The following is a 20913-nucleotide window of genomic DNA, read 5'->3' as shown; positions in this document are numbered from 1 at the left end:
TGTGGAAGAGTAGTCAGGCAAAAGTCAGCACCTTCAGGAGAGGAGGAGAGAAACTTGAAAAAGAAATAGAAGTAGCCAGCAATTTATATAACACAGAGCCAATGTGGAGCTCATTCAGGTTCAATTTATTATAGAATGATGCTGGAATCTGTAAATTCAAATTGTGGAGTGCACTGTACACCTCAAAAGATTCAGCACTCACTGGAATCAACTCGCCTATCTTATAATTCTGTCACACATTACGAAAAGTCAAAGAAATTTTCAGTTAGTTGAGATTAAACTGCCAAGTTTCTGAAGTGTTCAGTTCTCATGAACACTTCATGCTGTTTGGTCCACACTGACTGGCAGTCATGAGAAGGAAGTGACAGACTGGGACCTCCAACTGCAACCTTTACCATCAGCTCACTTTTTTCACACTTGACTTGGAATAAGGAAGCACGCTTTCGGCACAGTCCCAGCTCAACCCAACTGTTTCAGAAGTCAAAGGGTTAAATGGATACAAGTAGAATTATTCAAAAGCATTCACCAACCGTTGCATATTTTTCTAAATATTTCACTGTGATCTATACTTAGACTTGTGCAGATAGCCACTTTTCTCAGAACAACAAAATAAAACAATTTATCTATTGCCAATACCTTGCATATCCTTATTTATTGAATATTTTATATCATGAAGAAAGTTTTCATTCTCCAAAAACAAGCGAATGATTTAGCATTCTGACTGCAAGTGCTAAATGGCACATTGATTATTTTCCATCCTTAAAAATTTCTCCCAAACTGTTAGTATTTATGTTGGCTGTGAAATGTCTCTAAGCTGAAGAGGTTTAGTTGTCTTTCTACTCTGCTACAGCACAGAGTTGAGCTCCTGCCAAGTAGATAGGAACAAGTATCAAGTCGAAAAGGAATCTTTTTTTGTTGTTTTCTTTGGCCTATACATCGAGCAGAACAGTTTCCACCTCATCTTGACTGGTCAAAGGTTTTGAAATATTGAGCATTTCAAGCCATTCATTATGTAGTTGCCTGCTTCTCCTGCACAAACAAAATGGCTGACTGCTTCCAAATCTGGATGGGGGTCAGGAAGATGAGGGTTAAAGGTCACTGGAATCAACCCAAGAAAAACTTAAGTTTTGGATTTGGAGGGGGAACAGTTCTACCTCTTCTCTCCCAAACCACATTCCATTTTTTCAGTTCACTGCAATTGAGTAATAAATAATTGTCGTGTCATACAGTGTGAAATTCAAGCCAGAAGCGGAGGACCCAAATAATGCTGGAATTCATGAGTGGATGTGGAAGTGTTGCTCTGGGTAACTGTTTTTCCACTCAGGTTTTATTTTTTTCTAAATCCATTCAATTAAAAGGTTAATTGACCATGCAAATTTTGTAAAATGTAATTGTGCAGGTGAAGACCACCAAGTCATATCAACAAAAAAATCTCACATCAAGGAGCCATCCTGCTTTCTTCTGCTTATGGGTAGTTCAAAGCTGGTACTTAGCAATGCAACCAGAAAGACTTTTTTACATTTCTAAGAAGCCTTGGTGAAGGGGAAGGGCCCACAGTGCAGAACACACTGAGGTTGGATAGGGTGGGGAGAAGATGAGGTAAATGAAGCAGCAGTAACTAGGTGATGCCAAGTTTGACTTTTAAAAGTTTGCAGATTTTAGGAACATAAAGTTGAGTGAGTGGGCTAATGCATGGCAGATGCAGTATAATGTGGATAAATATGAGGTTATCCACTTTGGTAGCAAAAACAGGAAGGCAGATTATTATCTGAACGGCTATAAACTGAGAGAGGGGAATATGCAGCGAGACCTGGGTGTTCTTGTACACCAGTCACTGAAGGTAAGCATGCAGGTGCAACAGGCGGTAAAAAAGGCAAATAGTATGTTGGCTTTCATAGCGAGAGGATTCGAGTACAGGAGCAGGGATGTCTTGTTGCAATTATACAGGGCCTTGGTGAGGCCACATCTGGAATATTGTGTGCAGTTTTGGTCTCCTTATCTGAGGAAGGATGTTCTTGCTATAGAGGGAGTGCAGCGAAGGTTTACCAGACTGATTCCTGGGATGGCGGGACTGACGTATGAGGAGAGATTGAGTCGGTTAGGATTATATTCGCTGGAGTTGACAAGAGTGAGGGAGGATCTCATAGAAACCTATAAAAGTCCAACAGGACTTGAAAGGGTAGATGCAGGAAGGATGTTCCCGATGGTGGGGGAGTCCAGAACCAGGGGTCATAGTCTAAGGATACGGGGTATACCTTTCAGGACTGAGATGAGGAGAAATTTCTTCACCTAGAGAGTGGTGAGCCTGTGGAATTCGCTACCACAGAAAGCAGTTGAGGCCAAAACATTGTAAGTTTTCAAGAAGGAGTTAGATATAGCTCTTGGGGCGAAAGGGATCAAAGGGTATGGGGCGAAAGCCGAACAGGCTACTGAGTTGGATGATCAGCCATGGTCATAATGAATGGCGGAGCAGGCTCGAAGGGCCAAATGGCCTACTCCTGCTCCTATTTTCTATGTTTCTAAACATGAGTTGGAGTACACTATACAGCCCCTCGAGTCTGCTCCACCATTCAATAATTTCATGGCTGAACTTCTACCTCAACTCCACTTTCCAGCCCTCTCCCCATATCCCTTGACTTCCTTAGTGCTCAAAAATCTATTCATCTCTGGCTTGAATATACTCATTGTCTGAGCATCAACAGCCCTCTAGTGCAGAAGAAAGACGAATGTGGGTGAGGTGTTCACAGTTCTGAGGCCCTGTGAAAGAAATGGTAAAACAGTGCAACCAATTTCGACTTCAACACATTGAGAATGCAGCAAAGAGGAAGAACATGCAAGACAACAAACAGCAGCTCATGAGCAATAAGCATTAAGTTGAGAGAGAATGAATCAGAAGAAGCTATGTGTTTGAGTCTCTATTTTTGAGCTAAAAAAATGCAAAATTAAAAGCAATGGTTCTGCTTCTTTGCCAGGCCAATTCTTTTAGATTGTGCTGTGCCTGTTTGAGCTTGTGCAGTTGGCCTGATTTCCCTGATGGCATGCAGTCAGTGCTAAACCAGATGGGCTTCCAGCCACATTGACAGCAGCACCTAACTGCAAATTACTGCCGTTAGTAACAGAAGCACTGAATTGAGAATGTACAGTCCTACAAGTAATTTTATTACCAATTTAGGAATCATAAAAGAGAAACATGTTTTATTATTCAATGTCTCACTGTCCCTTGATCAGTTTAAAAAATACTCACCAGTGAGTCGCTGAACCAACCAGACCAGGAAGGCCATAGGTTTGATCCCCAGTGATTCCCTGCAACAGAATACAAGACATTAATAAACTTGCAGAATGAGCATGTAATTGGCAAATTAATTTCAATATAGATAAGTGTGAGGTGCAGCATTTTAGTACAAGGAATATGGAGGCCACATACTCCTTGGATAATATATGCTTTGGAGGAGCAAAGGGATCTAGGGGTAATGTCACAAATCACTAAAATTCAGCATCCATTCTTTATTCTTACATTGCAGTAGCTACAACCATTGATGCAATACACAATTAATATCTGCAAGTCAAGTCCTCCGATTGCCAATAATGTTAAGCCATGAGGAGCACCTCCCAGTAAGACCAGTTCTGCACTTCTTCACAATAATCAACCACTAATTCGATTACTAACCATATCTAAAGCCAATATATGTGTGTTTTACTCTTTCAAAGCTGTTTCAGATTTTTTGTTTCCAATCTCACTGGTAACAATAGCAGCAACAATAATTAAAACAATTCTGAGAGGCCAAGTGTAATGGTACAAACACCACACAAAATATAATGGCCACTTCTCAAAAAAGTGCAACACTGATCAAATAGAAGGTCAGATATTGTTATAGGAAAAGCAAAGTTTCAGCTGCTCACAACCAACATCTGAACCTGAAGATAAAACATTTGCTTCTAAATCATTAAGAAGTATCCATTATTGTGTTTATTCGATACATAGGAGAGAACTCTCTTAAAGTTCTTTTTCGTGCGTTGGGTCAGAAACAGGTCTTTCTGAGACATAGATCAAATCCAGCCCAGATTAATGGCATTAAATCTTGTCAGCTGTCTGTAAATTTCCAACATGGAGAATCAAACATCTCTCACTTTTGCAGTAGAGAATGTTCTTCTCATGGAACTGGAACAGATTAAACAAAGCTTTACTCTGCGCATAACGGTCCTGTACCCCACCAAAGAGCATTTAATGCTGCCAATGGATGTCGCAAATGCAAAATGTTCCATCCCATAGCAGTAAAATTCCTCACCGGACAGAGCACAAAAGTGATTTTTCAACACAGTGGGAAATGTGACTACAATTTCATGTTAGACAGATCCGATGTTAAGCCCAAAAGTAACTTGGTTTGCAAAGGCGAAACTGAAGGAATACTGAATCTTGCAATCCTGCCATCTGTTTAAAAAAATTGAGGTGAACACACACTTTCTCTTTTTCCCCCATTTGCCTGGTTTCTTCCTACCCAACAATCATCAACCACTACAAATGAGGCAGTACGATCAATGTTGGCCTCCAACGTTGTTGCTCTCAGGAGGTACATCAGCTCCATTCTGAGAAGGACCCTCCCACACACCCTCAACCATGAATTCTCCTCCTCCTCTGTAGGGAATGTTTGACCTCTGCTTAATCGCAAAACAACTGCGATCAGCAAAGTTATTTTGCAACCACAAATAGCAGGAAAATACACCACCTTTTAGATTGTAACAAGATTACAATTCTCAACATAAAGCGAATGAAGAAATGTTCTGCCATTATATGCATTTGTCAAATTTGATTTCATAATCAAACTTCACACAGAATACTTTCTGCAGATGTTTGACTGAAAACATGCAACTTTATTTGGAAAGCTGGAAAACACATCGAGTGCTTAATGGACCATAAGCACCATTTTCCTGTGTCTCCTCATGATCTCTTATATTTCCAAAAATCTTGTAGCTTGAACAACATACAGCCATTGTCCCTTGATGCAAAGTTTTATTAAGGTAAGCTTGCTGAGGGTAGAAGAAAGACAAAATTAGAGCAATATTTCAACTCAGGATATACACATGAATACTCAATTCCCTTGATCCAGACCATGAAAAGAATAAGAGGAAAGTTAGGAAATCATAAAGTGGTTACATGTTGCCAAGCTTGCGTTTTAAATCTCTTCAGTTTTGTATGAGTAAAAGACTGGGAGATCAGGAAATACATGATTTTGAAGTCCCAGAAAGTTAGATTAGGGGACAGTGTGATAAATCTTGATTTCAGACACTAAAAGAATGGCTGGAGTCAGAAATAAGAATATCACTCTGAATGAGTAGGCATTCCTTTTCTGAACATGAGGTGAACTCACTATGTTGATGGGACTTTGCATCTAGCCTCTGCTATACTTAACCCAAGAGTGTTTGATATTGCTACTGGGTGCCCAAAGGTAAAAAAACATAATTTCCCACGGGGGACTGGTTGAAGTTGCTCAAAATGATTGTGTTTTGGATCTTCCAGGTGTCAGAAAGATTTCCATCGCATTAAGAGGCTAGATTGAGACCTATGTTTGAGAGGGGGAAGAGCAATGAGTTAACCTGCTGCACCAATATCTGCATTGTTTAAACTAGTTACTAGCTTCTATTTATAACCAACAATGCAGATCAGATAAAGAATCCAATGCAATTTTAAACTATACCACAAGGAGTTTACATTGTCTTTTCCCTTTTCAAATGTTATCTCTCAATGGCACCATTGGTATAGGTGCTGCCCACGAAACCAAAAAGACCAGGGGTCCGATGACTAAGTTTAGATTTCGCCCTGGGCCTGTGCTGAATTAGCTAATCTCAGTCTCGGTTACAGTAAGGTCATGATAATTGACCTCAGCACTCCTAAAGTAAGGACAGCAATACTGGCTTGGGTTTTCATTAATAATGGCTATCCAGTGATCCTGCTCACATGTTCACATGCATGAAGATACGGTTGGGCCTGAATGTGTCATCCCCAAATGAGTAAAAAGCTTAATAACAAAATCTTGTGCGACTGCAACTACAGTTTACTTTCTTCCTCATCTTCTCCAACTCTCTTCCACTGCTGTCAGTATACTCTCCTACATAATCCAGCTTTATGGCATCATTATCTCAGTTCCATTCCTGCCTTCACAATACAGAATGCCCAATAGTTGCGTGTCAACTGTTGGCAGCACTCTTCACTCCATGTTAGAGAGTTATGGTTTTAAGTTCTATGCCAGGAGGTGGTGCTGCATTGTCAGAGATGCTGTCTTTTAAGATGAGGCTCCTGGTCAGTTGGATGCTAAACACTGTCATGAGAAGATGTCAGGCTTAGTGCTGAGGAGTTCAAATTGTCCAAAATATCACTTGAGGATGGACCAATATATTTACTAATATTCAGGGACTTTTATTCAAAAGTGTTGCACATCCAGCATTGGCTTCTGAGGCTGGGAAGAACAGAAAGTGGTTTTGTGGTCCCGACCTACCTCTAGGAATGAGCAGAAGCAACAAATGTGAATAGTTATTGCCACTTTCTGACATGCCCGCAGCTAAGTTCTCTGCCTGTCCATAGAGGCTACTGATATGATTTCTAAAACCAAAAAAGCTTCACAGCCAGACTTGCAGTGTTTGAAACCTTTGAACAAAGATTTGTGCATAATCCTTGCACATACTCTGTTGTTTTGGAATATCTTCCTGAAACTACCCCATTGTCTAAATGGGTGAATTCAGAACACAGCCCACCAAATCATACTGTAGAACCACGCGCACTGGATATTGGAATATTCATTTTGGATCTGTTCTGTGTGAGGTTCCTCTTCAAGTTAAAACTTGCATGCTAAGCTGCTTTTAACACCAACGAAAAAGAGACTGTTACTCATCAGTCTGTTCTTCACAGGGGTGTGTGACTGCAAGAACACTGAGCAGCATCAAAGATATCTCCTTCTCTCGGGAACAAGATTCATAACGCATTTTTTGAAAATTCAACCCAGACACATGGGATGAAGGCATCCTGTTCTTGACGGCTGCCAAATAGAAGCTGACCAGAGTTAAATGTTCCACTCTGAAGAACGAAGGGAGAGGTTTTTCCAATCAATTGAAAGAGCCAACGGTGACAACCATTGCATTCTTTTAGAAAATGGTTAGAAGACAGTTCGAGTGTGTAAGCATACAAAATAGCTAAATTGGCTCTTAAACTAGTTGGATTTTGTCCTCTGATGTTTAACACAAGCAATTTGATTTGAGTTGCAGGTTCCTCCAAACTGCTGAACTACTTACCTCCAGCAGTCTTTTCTTTACAGTAGAGGCTTCTAAATTCCAAACTTGGCATTTTCAACAACTACTCCTTGATTTAAACTGACTTGCCTCCTCCCCTCCTGAAGATGTTGACCAATACTCAGATGAAGTTAGGTCACAATTCAGCCATGGTCTCACTGAACGGCTGAACAGGCTTGAAGGAGCTAAATGTCCTTTTCTGGTTGCTATGTTCCTCCATGCCAGTTGCTCAAGTAACCATGAGTAGTTAGCCAAGACATTGAGCATTGATGGGGCATTCAACCACAGCCAAGCCCTGTCGTTTCCTCACGGACAAACCTACGTACATTCTAGCAGGGATATGTGGATTTCAAACAGGGTGGGAACTCTGACTAATTTTGCCCTCCACACGCACAGGAAGGTTGAAGGCAAATGCTGTCCAAAGTGGAATCAAACCTCAAACTTTCTGGTGTGCGTGGCATTTCCTCTTCATCAAACTGAGGGATGGTAGTGGTGGAAACATTTCTGGCACCTGGTATCAGCATCAAGCATCCCAGGACAAGTATGGCATTGTCAGGATAAAGCTCTTTTTGCTTTACCCAGCAACCTTAGCAGGGCATCCTCTACTGCACCAGAGTGTTAATTTTTTCCCATTTCCCACAACTGGTCACCCTGTGAGCTCTCAGATTGTCAGTTAGTACCATGATAAGGATAGTTTTATGTTGTAGGTCCATGCCTTTGAAAAACTGGATTGCAACCCTTCCAGCTAGCAGACGATGGAAGTTTTCACTCCATCAGTCTACATTCGATTAAAATACAGGCAGCGGCTAACCCACTGCACTATGCCGTTCCTCTTGTATGGCATTGGTACTGCACAGGCTGGTGCCTTTTATTCACAAGCCCATCAAGGAAGCGCTCAATCTAGTATCTCATGGGAGTGAGTCCACAGCATACGCTTGTCTCATCACTTATTTTTCAATTTTAAAAAATGGTGACTCTTTTAGTCCACATCAATGGAATGAACCACAAAGTAAGAATTCTGTCATGGGGGAGGGGAAATGAGGAGTAACATTTTCTCATGTAAGTTGCCACTAACCCTGCTCTTTGTCATATGTTGAAGAAAGTGGAAATTAATTCTGTCTGTCTTTGGTCAAGCCAACATATTTTATTACCTCAAATTGTTTCAGATGTACATTAATAACTTCAAGATGCTTTCTTAATTTGTTTTGTTTCCTATCTAATAGACTGCACCTGCTTTCAGTGTAGGGTCTATCCACACAAAAGTTTGGATGCTGTCCAACTCCAAGCAGTCCATTAAGTGGAAAACTTCCTGAAATCACATTTAGAATGGAAAAATGCAGTCAAACCCTCTTAAGTGTGCAATGTATTTGACAAGAAACCTTAGACCTTGCACTGATCATAAATGCCATGCTGAAGTCTTTGGTTTAAAAAAACAAAACGGATAGAAACTCTTTCAGGAGGTGCACAACTGCTTCCCAAGTAGCTAAACGCAATGCCAGTTGGGAAAAAGTAAGAGATCACAGGAGGTGTTGAGGAGGAGTTCTGATCTTGTCTCTCCTCCATACAACCCTCCTCTCATCGCTGAAGGTAAGGTGCAACTGGTACTCTTTAATCCCCATCCCATCTTGATGAAGCAGATAAACTGCACTGCAAATATTCTTGAAAGTGGATGTGTCAAGAAAACATGCTATGAGGATTTTTAATTCATCGGTTGGAAACCTACATGAAACTTTTAAAAAGGAAAGCTGGGATCCGACATTTAACTTTTAAAAAGCTGGCAGCCAAGATGGGTACCACAATTTGCATTGAAATACCTCACATTCCAAGACATTGAATAGGAGATGCATGTCAAATGAGGCCTCCATCCAGGACAATGGCTTGGATCACTGAGTAGAGTATCCAGTATCACTCTTGTTAACAGGACATTCAAAGCCACCTTGGAACATTAACAGTGCAGACAGACCTCCAGGGGGGTAAAACATTGAAACAATGAGACCCGACAGGGATTGAGAATTCCTGGACTTGAATCTAATTAAATTGCAAACAAAGACATGAACAATCATGTAACCGCCTCCCCATCTGTGAAAAACGAGCAGTCTTTTGCAAAAAGACAAACTTCAGACAAGACAAGACCCCAGGAGGGCGTGTGTGTGTCTCTCTCTCTTTTTCTCCAGATATACTGCAAGTTTGGAAGTTGTGAAGTTACTGCAACTGTGGAACATCCAAGTCTACCACTGCTACAGACAGAGACCCTGGGGAAGAAAGTCACCTACAACTCTGTCTCCAAGTAAAGCATGAACCAGGTGGGCCAGCCGCAAAGTGCAGCTCTGCCAGCCAGAGACTTCAAGATCACAACTTCAGCCAGAAGAAAACGGAATTACCAGACCTCACAGACTGTATATTTATTTTTATTCGTTCTGGACTCGAATCCAACCCAAACTATCCCTCATCACTCTGTAACCTGTTCGTGTGTGTGATTTGCGTGCGCGTGTGTGTGTGTGTGAGTGAAAGTCTCGCGGAGTTTTAGTATTTTATGTAGATTGTGTTTAGATTTTTTAAGTACAAGAAACTAACCTCTTTTTTGTTTGAACTCAAAAAAACCTGTTCTTTTGGTTCCTTTATGATCACAACAAAGGTAAAAGGTTAAGCGCTCACTGAAGCACATCCACTGTTTAAAAAGGAATAAACCCTGTTGCGGTCAAACAAGGAGTTGAACAAGAGGGGAGCCTTGTGATCCATCCTCACCTGATTGTAATAGAAATTTGGGGGCTCGTCTAGGATCGTTACCCAAAGACAAACGAGAAATTGGAAGTGGGAAACCAAATTGATCCCTATCAAAAATGTAAAAACGTTAATAGAGGTTTTCTTGTGGTTTTCACTGTTAGAGTTCTAAAATATCCACATTTGAAGCCAGTACCTTCCTAAACCAGAACGAAGTAACTTGGGATAGGTTAAATGCCCTGTCGATTGAAGAGCTGAGAATTATAGCTGGGCAGTTAGGGATTACTATCCATCCAAAAGCTAGGAAACCCAAAATCCTAAAACATATGGACGATTATTTTGCACTTGAACCACAAGACTCAGAAACAGGTTTAGAGTCAGAAACAGACGTCAGCTAAAGCACAACGAGAACAGAGGCGATTAGAATTAGAATTCCAGAAGGAAAAAGAACAGAGAGAATTTCAGGAAAGGGAAAAAGAAAGTGCTTTCCAAAGGGAGTTAAGGCAGCTCAAATTAACTTGGGGAAAACCCAATACAACCAGTGAAGGCACGGCTATCCAAAAAACCAAAAAGGATAGAAGGTGGGAGGGTGATAGGAGACCAAACGGTTGTGAAGGGAAAGCTGGACACACAGGGGGCCCTCCTCAGGCCAAAAAGAACAGTGCTGAGAGCAGGAGTGATGCCCAAAACTGTGTGTTTCCATTGTAACAAGCAGGTCACCTTTGAGCTAACTGCTGGAAGTTATGGGGAAAATGTGTAGGATTAATTAGGGCATATCAGACCAGTGCAGGAAAAGAGGCCCTGATGGAAAGCACAGCAGACCAGGCAGCAGTAAGACCCAGTAAACCTACCACTGTGAGTGCGGGAAAATTTAACAAGATCCCTTAGAGTTAGCACAATTGTGTCCCAAGGAAAAGAGACCACATACCGCTCAAGAGAGGCAAGCAAGCCTATAGTCATATTTAGGGATACAGGAGCCAGTCAATCCCTTCTGCTGGGAAAAGACATGACCTTTCCTCCAGAGAATGCATTGAATGCTTGGGTGTTAGTAGAAGGTATCGGAGGGCGGTATATGCCCATACCTTTATACCGGGTGCATCTGGAGTGTGACCTTGTTTCAGGACCAGTAACCATGGGGATTGTCCCCAGCTTACCTGTGGACAGGTTCCACCTGCTCCTGGGTAATGATTTGGTGGAGAAAAGGTGGTAGTTCCCTCAGTGGTTTTAGAGAGACCGAAAGAGGTCAGGGAGACAGAAGGTGCCCGGCATTTTCCCCCACTGTGTGGTGACTCGGTCCATGGCTAAACAGGCTCCATCAGAGTGGGGTGAACTGGGTGATCCTACTGTCTGGTTATCTGAAACCTTCTTTGAGAAGTTAGAGGACCCAAAAGATTGGTGAAACAGGTCTTCCTTAGTTGAGGCTCAGCAAGCCAATCCAGTATTAAAAAAGTTAGCACAGACTGCCCAAACCAAAGCTGAAGCAGAGGAACTCCCAGAGTGCTACTATTTAAAGAATGAGGTGCTGATGAGAAAGTGGAGACCTCCTCGCAGACCTGCGGATGAAATGTGTGGATAGTGGTTCACCAGATAGTGGTTACCACGAGGTACCATTAGGAAATACTATGAATAGCCCAGGAACTTCCAATGGCTGGGCATCGGTATATGAAAAATCCAAGTCCACATAAGACAGCATTTAACTGGCCAAAACTCCACAAAGAAGTGGTGGAGTTCTGTAAAGCTTGCCACACGTGCCAGGTTGTGGGGAAGCCCCGACCTGCAATAAAACCTGCAGCCCTAATTCCCAAACCCCTTTTGGGGAACCCTTTAGCAGAGTGCTGGTGGATTGTGTGGGACCCCTGCTGAAAAGAAAAGGGGTCTACCAGTATCCTCTCATCATTATGGGTGTGGCTACACAATTCCCAGAGGACATGCCTGAGAACTATCTCTGCCAAGGTAGTGGTGGAGGGGCTAACTCAATTCTTTACTCGAGATCCAGTCGAATCAGGGCACGGATTTCATGTCTGGGATCTTTCAGAAATTCATGGGTAATCTGAACAGATCCCAACTAAAATCTTCAGACTCCCACCCACAGTCACAAGGGGTTTGCAAGGGTATCAGCAGACCCTAAAGACAATGATCAAGGCAAACTGCTACAAGTACCTCCATGACTAGGACAAAGGGCTGGGATTTCTCCTGTTTGTTATCAAGGACTCACCCAATGAGTCCACTGGCTTTAGTCCCTTTGAATTAGTTTATGGACGTGAGGTGAGCGGTGTTCTTAAGCTAATCAAGGAGAGGTTTTTGGAACACAGGAATGAGCCTTCCATGATAGAAGAGGGCCGGGAGGATTCCCAAATGGAACCCCTTACTGTCCAGTTAGCTAACACTGAAATGTTAGAAAAGTTAGGCACCATACTCTCCTACTTAAATGCAGCACAGAGAAGCCCTGAAAAGGCTGCTCACAGCATTTACAGAAATCTGCAGGGACAAGGAAAGTTCCCAAAAGGGCAAGCCAAAAGTGAGGAAGCTGTCTCACCTAGTTGAAGTGTCATAGGAGAGTGCAGTGAAAGCTGTCCCAGAGGACATAGGGCAGATTAGAAAAAAAACACCCCAAAGTAAAGGGAAAAGGGAAGGAAAAATGCTCTAAAGTAAACAACACGTGTAAATCACCAGAGAACAAAAAGTGAGGTCAGTCTGGATCTCCCCACTGAAGAATCCAATGATCAGGTCTCAAAGTCAAAGCTCAACAAGCCCAACAGTTTAGTTTCAGAACTTGGCAAGAACAAAGGCTTCTAGGATATCTCAGGCACTTCATAGGGGCTAAAACACAATTTATCACCAACTATCACTGCAGCGAGAATAATTATCAAGGTGTCATAACCTGAATAGTGAAAGATATGTGTTGTGGATACAGTAGTTAAAGGGTGAAAGTCTGCACAGACAGGAATACTGACCATCAGCAGTAATGGAAATTTGAATACTACAAGCTTCACCAACAACTACATGTTCATTGAGATGAACATTCCCAGAGTACTACAGATTGATGCTAGAGAAACACTTAATGCCATTTTACAACACAACCCAAAAGAAATATAATTTCTTAAATGGTATCTCAACCAAAGGAAGGATGATGACAAAATGCCAAAAAAAATAAACTAGAGCCTAACTATGGCACTGTAAGTTTGAGGAGTGAATGTTTGAGATGAATGTGTTTTATTTTTCCTTGTCACAATGTAATGAAATTTTCCTGTCGTCACATTTCATTCCACGTGGGTGGATGTGTCAAGAAAACATGCTATGTCAAATGAGGATTTTTAATTCAACTTTTAAAAAGGAAAGCTGGGATCCTACATTTAACTACTGCAAAGCTGGCAGCCAAAATGGCCACCACAATTTGCACTGAAATACCTCACATTCCAAGACATCGAATTGGAGACGCATGTCAAACGAAGCCCCCATCCAGGACAACGGCTTGGATCACTGAGTAGATTATCCAGTATCACTCTTGTTCACGGGACATTCAAAGCAATCCTGAACATTAACAGTGCAGACAGACCTCCAGGGGCTAAAACATTGAAACAATGAGACCCGACAGTGATTGAGAATTCCTGGACTTGAATCTAATTAAATTGCAAATGAGATACAGGACAATCGTGTGATCACCTCCCCATCTGTGAAAAACTAGCAGTCTTTTGCAAAAAGACAAGCTTTGAGTGCGAACCAGACAAGACCGCACTGGGGCTGTGGGTCTCTCTTTTTCTTCAGATATACTTCAAATTTTGAAACCTGTCTGCAACTCTGGAACATCCAAGTCTACCACTGTTACAGACTGAGACCCCGGGGAAGAAAGCCACCTCCAATTCTGTCTCCAAGAAAAACCTGAACCCACAGACTGTATTTTTTTTTATTTGTTCTGGACTCTAATCCAACCCAAACTATCCCTCATCACTCTGTAATTTGTTTGCGTGTGTCATTCTCGTGAGTGTGTGTTTTTGTGTGTGTGTGAGTGAAAGTGCAGCATAGTTTTATTATTTTATCTAGATCGGGTTTAGTTTTTTAAAGTACAATAAACTAACCTCTTTCTTGTTTAAACTCAAGAAAACCTGTCCAATTAGTTCTTTTATGATCACAACAAAGGTAAAAGGTTAACACTCACTGAAGTGGTAAGCACATCCACTGTTTAAAAAAGAAATAAACGCTGTTGCAGTCAGACAAGGAGAAGGACAAGAGGGGAGCCTTGTGACCCCCTCCTCATCTTATCATTGTTTTTCCAATAAACAAATTGCAACAGGTTTTCTTGTATGTTTTAAAAAGAGAAAGTCAATTGTTTGTTGATCAATACACACACCTTCTGGGTCAGTCTCTTTCTTGCTGTCTTTTTTTTCAGGTAAAATTGTGTCGCCTCTCACCTCCAGGCAGGGGACATTCTCCTCTTTTCCCCATGGTGATTGCACAATAGCAAAGACGTGGCTACTTCACACCTCATTTGTTTCAGAAGAAGACATTCATTTCTGGAATGTTTTTAGGATAGGTGTAAGATGGGTTTCATGAACACCTTTTGGCTTTGACGATTTGTCCTTTGTCTTTATCAGACTGTTTGAATACAAAAAAGGCCAATCCTCTTTTCTTTGGTGGCCATTTGGACCATTGTTCATTTTTTTAAATGATGGTTTATTTTTTAAAGATAAAGTCAGTTTTTCATAATTCTTCAGAGTTAGTACATGATTGTTGGATCATCGCACTTCCTTTGTGCATGACACCCCAGGTGGCCCAAATCCCCTTGTAGCTGGTAACTTAAAGCAGTCCTCAGGCTACCTGGGTTGAAGCACAATGTGACTGAAACAGAAACTGGTGTCTTTATTTTCAATATAAATTTCACATAACAAGGGGAAAAATAGAGACTGTTCGGAACATGGAAGTTGGAATGGGCCATTCAGCCCATTGAGCCTGCTCTGCCATTCAATTAGATCATGGCTGATCATCTACCTCAATAGAGATGGTTTAAACTAGCTTGGCAGGGGGATTGGAACCTGAGAGCAGTCTTAGATAGGACAATTTTATGGCAGGGAACAGGAGGCAGAAAATTAGCGAGTGACTGAAAGACAGAAGAAGCAAAGGTTAAAAAGTGTGCAGTAAAACCTGGCTTGGGTATAAAATTAAAACCCGACCTGGGCCCAACCTGACTAAAGCCAACCCAAACCCGACCCAAGCCCTTGAATTTTTTTTCGCTCCCAACCCAACCCGACCCAACACAAATCTCCTTCATCTGTTCCGGCAACAGGCTATTTCTGCAGCTGGAGTTCTGGGAAATCATGGGTAAGCCTGATCCCGTGACTTCCCGGAAGCAGTGTCCAGTCCCCGACCTGACCTGAGCCCGAATGCTGGACTCGCAATTTTGACCCAACCCGAACCCATTACATTAAGAGCAAGAGGATAACTAAGGAAAGGGTAGGGCCTATCAGAAATGTACAAGGGAACTTATGTGTGGATGCAGAAGATGTGGGCAGGGTTCTTAATGAGTTTGTTGTCTCTGTTTTCACAAAGGAGAGGGTTGATGTAGACATTGTAGTTAAAGAGGAGGAATGTGAAATATTAGATATGATAAGCATAATGAGAGAGGAAGTACTAGAGGGTCTGACATCCTTGAAGCTGGATAAATCGCCAGGGCCGGATGGATTGCATCCCAGATTGTTAAAGGAAGCCGGGGAGGAAATAGCGGATGCACTGAGAATCATCTTCAAATCCTCACTAGACACAGAAGATGATAGGAGGTCTGCGAACATTGTACCCTTGTTTAAAAAGGATGAGGGATAGGCGGTGGGTAAATTGCTAGAATATATTCTGAGGGACAGGATAAACTGCCATTTAGAAAGGCACGGATTAATCAGGGATAGTCAGCATGGATTTGTAAAGGGAAGGTCATGTCTTACTAAATCAATTGAGTTTTTTGAGGAAGTAACAAGAAGGATTGATGAGAGAAGTGCAGTGGATGTGGTCTACATGGATTTTAGTAAGGCATTTGGCAAGGTCCCACATGACAGACTGGTCAGTAAAATGAAAGGCCATGGGATACAGGGGAACGTGGCAGGTTGGATCCATAATTGGCTCAGGACCAGGAAACAAAGTGTAGTAGTCGACGGATGTTTTTGTGAATGGAAAACTGTTTCAAGCAGCGTTCCAAAGGGCTCAGTGTTGGGTCCCTTGCTGTTTGTGGTATATATTAATGATTTTGACTTAAATATGGGAGGCATGATTGGGAAACCTGCAGATGACACAAAAGTTGGCCGTATAGCTGATAGCGAAGAGGATAGCCATACACTCCAGAAAGATATCAATGGTTTGATTGAGTGGGCGGAAAAGTGGCAAACAGAATTCCATCCAGATAAGTGTGAGGTAATGCATTTGGGAAGGACAAATAAAGCGAGGGAATACACAATAAACGGGACGATATTGAGAGGGGTAGAAGAAGCGACAGACCTTGCGGTGCATGTCAACAGGTGGCAGGACAGGTAGATAGAGTGGTGAAGAAGGAATATGGAATGCTTTCCTTTATTGGCCAAGGTATAGAATTCAAAAGCAGGGATGTAATGCTGGAACTGTATAAAATGCTGGTTAGGCCACAGTTGGAGTATTGCATACCGTTCTGGTCACGGCATTACAGAAGGACATAATTGCTCTGGAGAGAGTACAGAGGAAATTTACAAGAATGTTGCCAGGTATCGAAAGTTGTAGCTATGAGAAAAGTTTGGATAGGCGAGGGTTGTTTTCATTAGAACAGAGGAGGCTGAGGGGTGACTTAATAGAGGAGTACAAAATTATGAGGGGTCTAGATAGAGAAGACAGGAAGGACCTGTTTCCCCTAGCGGAGAGGTCAATTACCAGGGAGCACAGATTTAAGGTGACTGGTGAAAGGATTAAAGGGGACATGAAGAAAAACTTTTTCACCCAGAGGGTGGTGTGTATCTGGAATTCACTGCCAGGAACGGTGGTGAAGGCAGAGACCCTCAATTCTTTGAAAAGGTACCTGAACGTGCACCTGAAGTGCTGTAACTGGCAAGGCTATGGACCAGGTGCTGGAAAGTGGGATTTTTTGGCCGGCATGGACACGATGGGCTGAATGGCCTCCTTCTGTGCCGTAATTTTTCTATGGCTCTATGCTACTTTCCCAAGCTATCTTCATCTCCCTTAATGTCATTAGTATCCAGATATCTATTGATTTCTGTCTTGAACAGCTCAATGACCTGGTTTTGTACATTCAAAGTGTCTACTGGCTGGTACGAACAAAAGAATACCTTCAAAGCTAAGAGGTGTCAATTGCACCCATCTTAAACCTATAAAGAGACATTTATGAATTGAATGGGTTCCTCTGAAACAAAGATGATGTGAAGTAGCCACATACTGGGCCACTGTCGGACACTACAGGGATGAAAATCTTTCTCTGAACAGAGAGAGGCAAAGGTGTGCAACCATTTTTGAGCTTTAAAGGTAGCTCCCTGAAGAGAGAGAGAGAGAGAGAGAGAGAGAGAGAGAGAGAGAGAGAGAGAGAGAGAGAGAGAGAGAGAGAGAGAGAGAGAGAGAGAGAGAGAGAGAGAGAGAGAGCACGAAAGAAGCATCACAAAAGCTTGTCCAGCTAAGAACTGGGAAAAATATAACAAGCCAAGGAGGGCGCCCTGCTGTGAATTCTACATTTTCAACTTGTGCAGCAGTGAACTGGAAGTGATCTCTGTCTTCAAACTGAACTTTCAACCAAAAGAGAAATCTACAAACAACTCAAGCGTACAACCGGAGAACCTGACCTCTGAGAGAATTCACAGGTTTACCGTGAACCCCGAAACCCCACCTCACTTAAAAAGCACTTACACCTTTTCTTTTCTCTCTGTTTCTTTGTGTGTGTGTGTGTGTGTGCGCATGCAAGTGGATGTGGCAGTGACAATTTCGGGATAAGGTATGTTGCTCAGTAAATCATGAAATTTGTGTTTTAAACCTACAAGAAAACCTGTTGCTGTCTGTTTATTTGACAAATAAAACACAAAGGGGTTAAAACCTGAATAACAAAAACACTTGCTGCGGTCAGGTGGGAGTTGAACAGTGGGAACCACCCACACCCCTCACCACGTGGCCCTAACAGTGGGTAAACAGAAATAACTAATGATCCCCTTGTATGGCTGGGTAGCCAGGATTAAATGTGTTAATTTATACAGCTTGACAGGTGGGCTAATTGGGATATATCTGCTTGAGGGAGACAGTGTTTTGTTTTAATGGTTAGTAACTTAATAGAAATTGCAAAGTAGGATTTGGAATTATTGTTGCTTTGGCAACTAACTCAATCAAAGCTGAGCATTTTCTGATGAAAGGTCACAGACCTGATCTCTGTTTTAGTCTCCAAAGATGCTGTCAGATCTGCTGAGTCTTTCCAGCATTTTCTGTTTCTATTTCATATTTCCAGCAACCATAATATTTTGCTTTTGTGTTGCTGAACATTTTGATTCCAAAAAAAGGTATTCTACGAATCCAAAGAACCCTCTCATAGCCTCCATTTTTCTAGGCATTTCACTCATTCTTGGGACCAATGGGGTTTCCGAAGTGATCGTCTCACATAATTTGCGATCAAAGTTTATATTGCGAAAAGCTTGCTGTGAAGAAACTTTAAAAAGTGGCTTTCTAAAAAACAGGTTATTAATCTTTACACCCAATTCCAGATTTATTGTTTAAGTATTGTGCTTTTTGGTATCTTGCTATGCCACTTTGCTTGATACATTATTTTATCTCTAGTTAAATTCAAGCAAGTTGTTTCGACTATTTAAAATGGCATGGTGACATTATTTTTTGACTTTGAGATGATGGGAAAATTAAAAAAAGGATGTGTAGCAAGTTACTTTATAGGGTGTCACAACAAATCCCTGCATCATGCAAGATGAAAGTTGTGAGATCAAAGGAACTTACTGGGCTCACCAACAATTATGAGAACAGTTGCTCATCAGCGTGACTGCCTGATCACACACTACTTGGGTGAACAAGTTAAGAATATCATGAAGCTGTGAATCACGTCACCAATTTGGTATGACGAGAAGCCCTGAGAATGGCACGGGGGAGTGTCGGCACACTGAGAGGACAGTGACTGAAGAGGGGAACAGATCCACTAATCTAGCCCTTGCAAAGCAATAACTCACAGGACATTATGCTGGATATTGGCTTTTATAATAAATGTCAGAAGGTGTGCTGTCCCAAAGGTTTCATAGTGTCTTCTGAGCAGGAACCAAAATTTATCCCAATGAGTTAAAATCAAAATAAATGGACAACACTCAGTTTATCATTGCCATCATAACGAAGTTCCCTGGTTTGTGCCAAATTGGCGAATCTCAACTCAGTAATGTTAAAGGGAATCGAATTGGCAAGAATACTGAAAAAAAAAATCAGCCAAGGTTCCTACTACTCAGTACCATTTAGTTAGTCTTACTGAGAAACACTTCGGTGTGGACAGAGTGAGGACAGGATCAGACTCAGCTGTCATGGCCTCCACACAGTAGTGACAACCTGTGGTACAATCCAGGCGCGTATCCATTGTCTCTCGAGATAAGGAGGCCCAAAAGAAGAAGAAGGACTTGAGCAATGTCTGACTCATGCCACCAGGACAAGACCGCAATGCTTGGATTGCCTGTTTTCATTATAAATGCTGCTTTTATACCTAGCTGGGTTTTTGATCCAGTCTATGATCCGACTTATGGCATTGCTCTCATTTTTACACCCCATGTCCATTTCTGTAAATATGTTGACCTCTGCTGTGCAATATGGAGGAACAGAGGGAAAATGTTCAGGACTGACTCTCCAACTGTACTAAACAAATTAAACGTTTTTGGGTCTCTGAAAAAGATGCCAAATCCAGGAGTGTTTGTTGACGTGCTGCATGCCGACCATCAGCTGTCCTCCTGTATTGTGTTTGTTTGAACTCTGAAGAAACCAGTTAAGCTAAAGAAACACAGTCTAATGCCTTATCATGCCTCTGAAACATCTTAAAACATACTGCATTGCATTATGGTGTAGTAACTATTGTTATGCAGCCACATTGCACACAGCATGATCCCATAAACAGTAATGAGACGAACACTTTTGTGTTTCTTGGTGGTGTTGCATAGACCTCCCTGCTCCTCTTTAAAATAGTGTCAAGAACAAAAGGCATATCTGCATTTGCATCTTCAGGACTTGCTATAAATGCTGTTATTCCAAGTTCTATTTTTCAGTGTGCTTTTCAATGCACTATACCCAAGGGAGGTAAGTCACAGCAGAAAGCCTACAATGATCTGGAAAATGAATGAATGGGATTGCAATTATGGGGCACTTTACTAGAAACTACCAATTGCTTTTTAGTGGAGGTTAGGTGCTGGATTACTGAGTCGCCTGCTGCTATATAGCATTCACACCAAGATGTATGGTATTTTCTTTCTTTTGGGCCTCCTTATCTCGAGAGACAATGGATACGCGCCTGGAGGTGGTCAGTGGTTTGTGAAGCAGCGCCTGGAGTGGCTATAAAGGCCAATTCTGGAGTGACAGGCTCTTCCACAGGTGCTGCAGAGAAATTTGTTTGTTGGGGCTGTTGCACAGTTGGCTCTCCCCTTGCGCCTCTGTCTTTTTTCCTGCCAACTACTAAGTCTCTTCGACTCGCCACAATTTAGCCCTGTCTTTATGGCTGCCCGCCAGCTCTGGCGAATGCTGGCAACTGACTCCCACGACTTGTGATCAATGTCACACGATTTCATGTCGCGTTTGCAGACGTCTTTATAACGGAGACATGGACGGCCGGTGGGTCTGATACCAGTGGCGAGCTCGCTGTACAATGTGTCTTTGGGGATCCTGCCATCTTCCATGCGGCTCACATGGCCAAGCCATCTCAAGCGCCGCTGACTCAGTAGTGTGTAT

The 20913-nt window shown here is 42.1% G+C and overlaps 1 protein-coding gene across 4 annotated transcripts in view; it reads right to left on the bottom strand.

Annotated features, from left to right (window-relative positions):
• cdca2 (cell division cycle associated 2) overlaps window positions 1–20913 on the bottom strand; it is a 162128-nt gene that overhangs the window by 42636 nt on the left and 98579 nt on the right. For 3 of the 4 annotated variants that reach the window (XR_010971165.1, XR_010971162.1, XR_010971163.1), the window contains exon 16: window positions 3245–3303. The gene's annotated coding sequence lies outside the window, so the exon portion shown is untranslated. Of the gene's footprint in view, window positions 1–437; window positions 469–3244; window positions 3304–20913 lie in introns of those variants that run through there. The other variant, XR_010971164.1, reaches the window with a different exon arrangement.

This window comes from Heterodontus francisci, chromosome 47 (genome assembly GCF_036365525.1).
Source record: "Heterodontus francisci isolate sHetFra1 chromosome 47, sHetFra1.hap1, whole genome shotgun sequence".
NCBI classification, from domain to species: domain Eukaryota; kingdom Metazoa; phylum Chordata; class Chondrichthyes; order Heterodontiformes; family Heterodontidae; genus Heterodontus; species Heterodontus francisci.
Note: the sequence above shows the minus strand (reverse complement) of the source record. Positions and strands in the feature narration are given on the sequence as shown.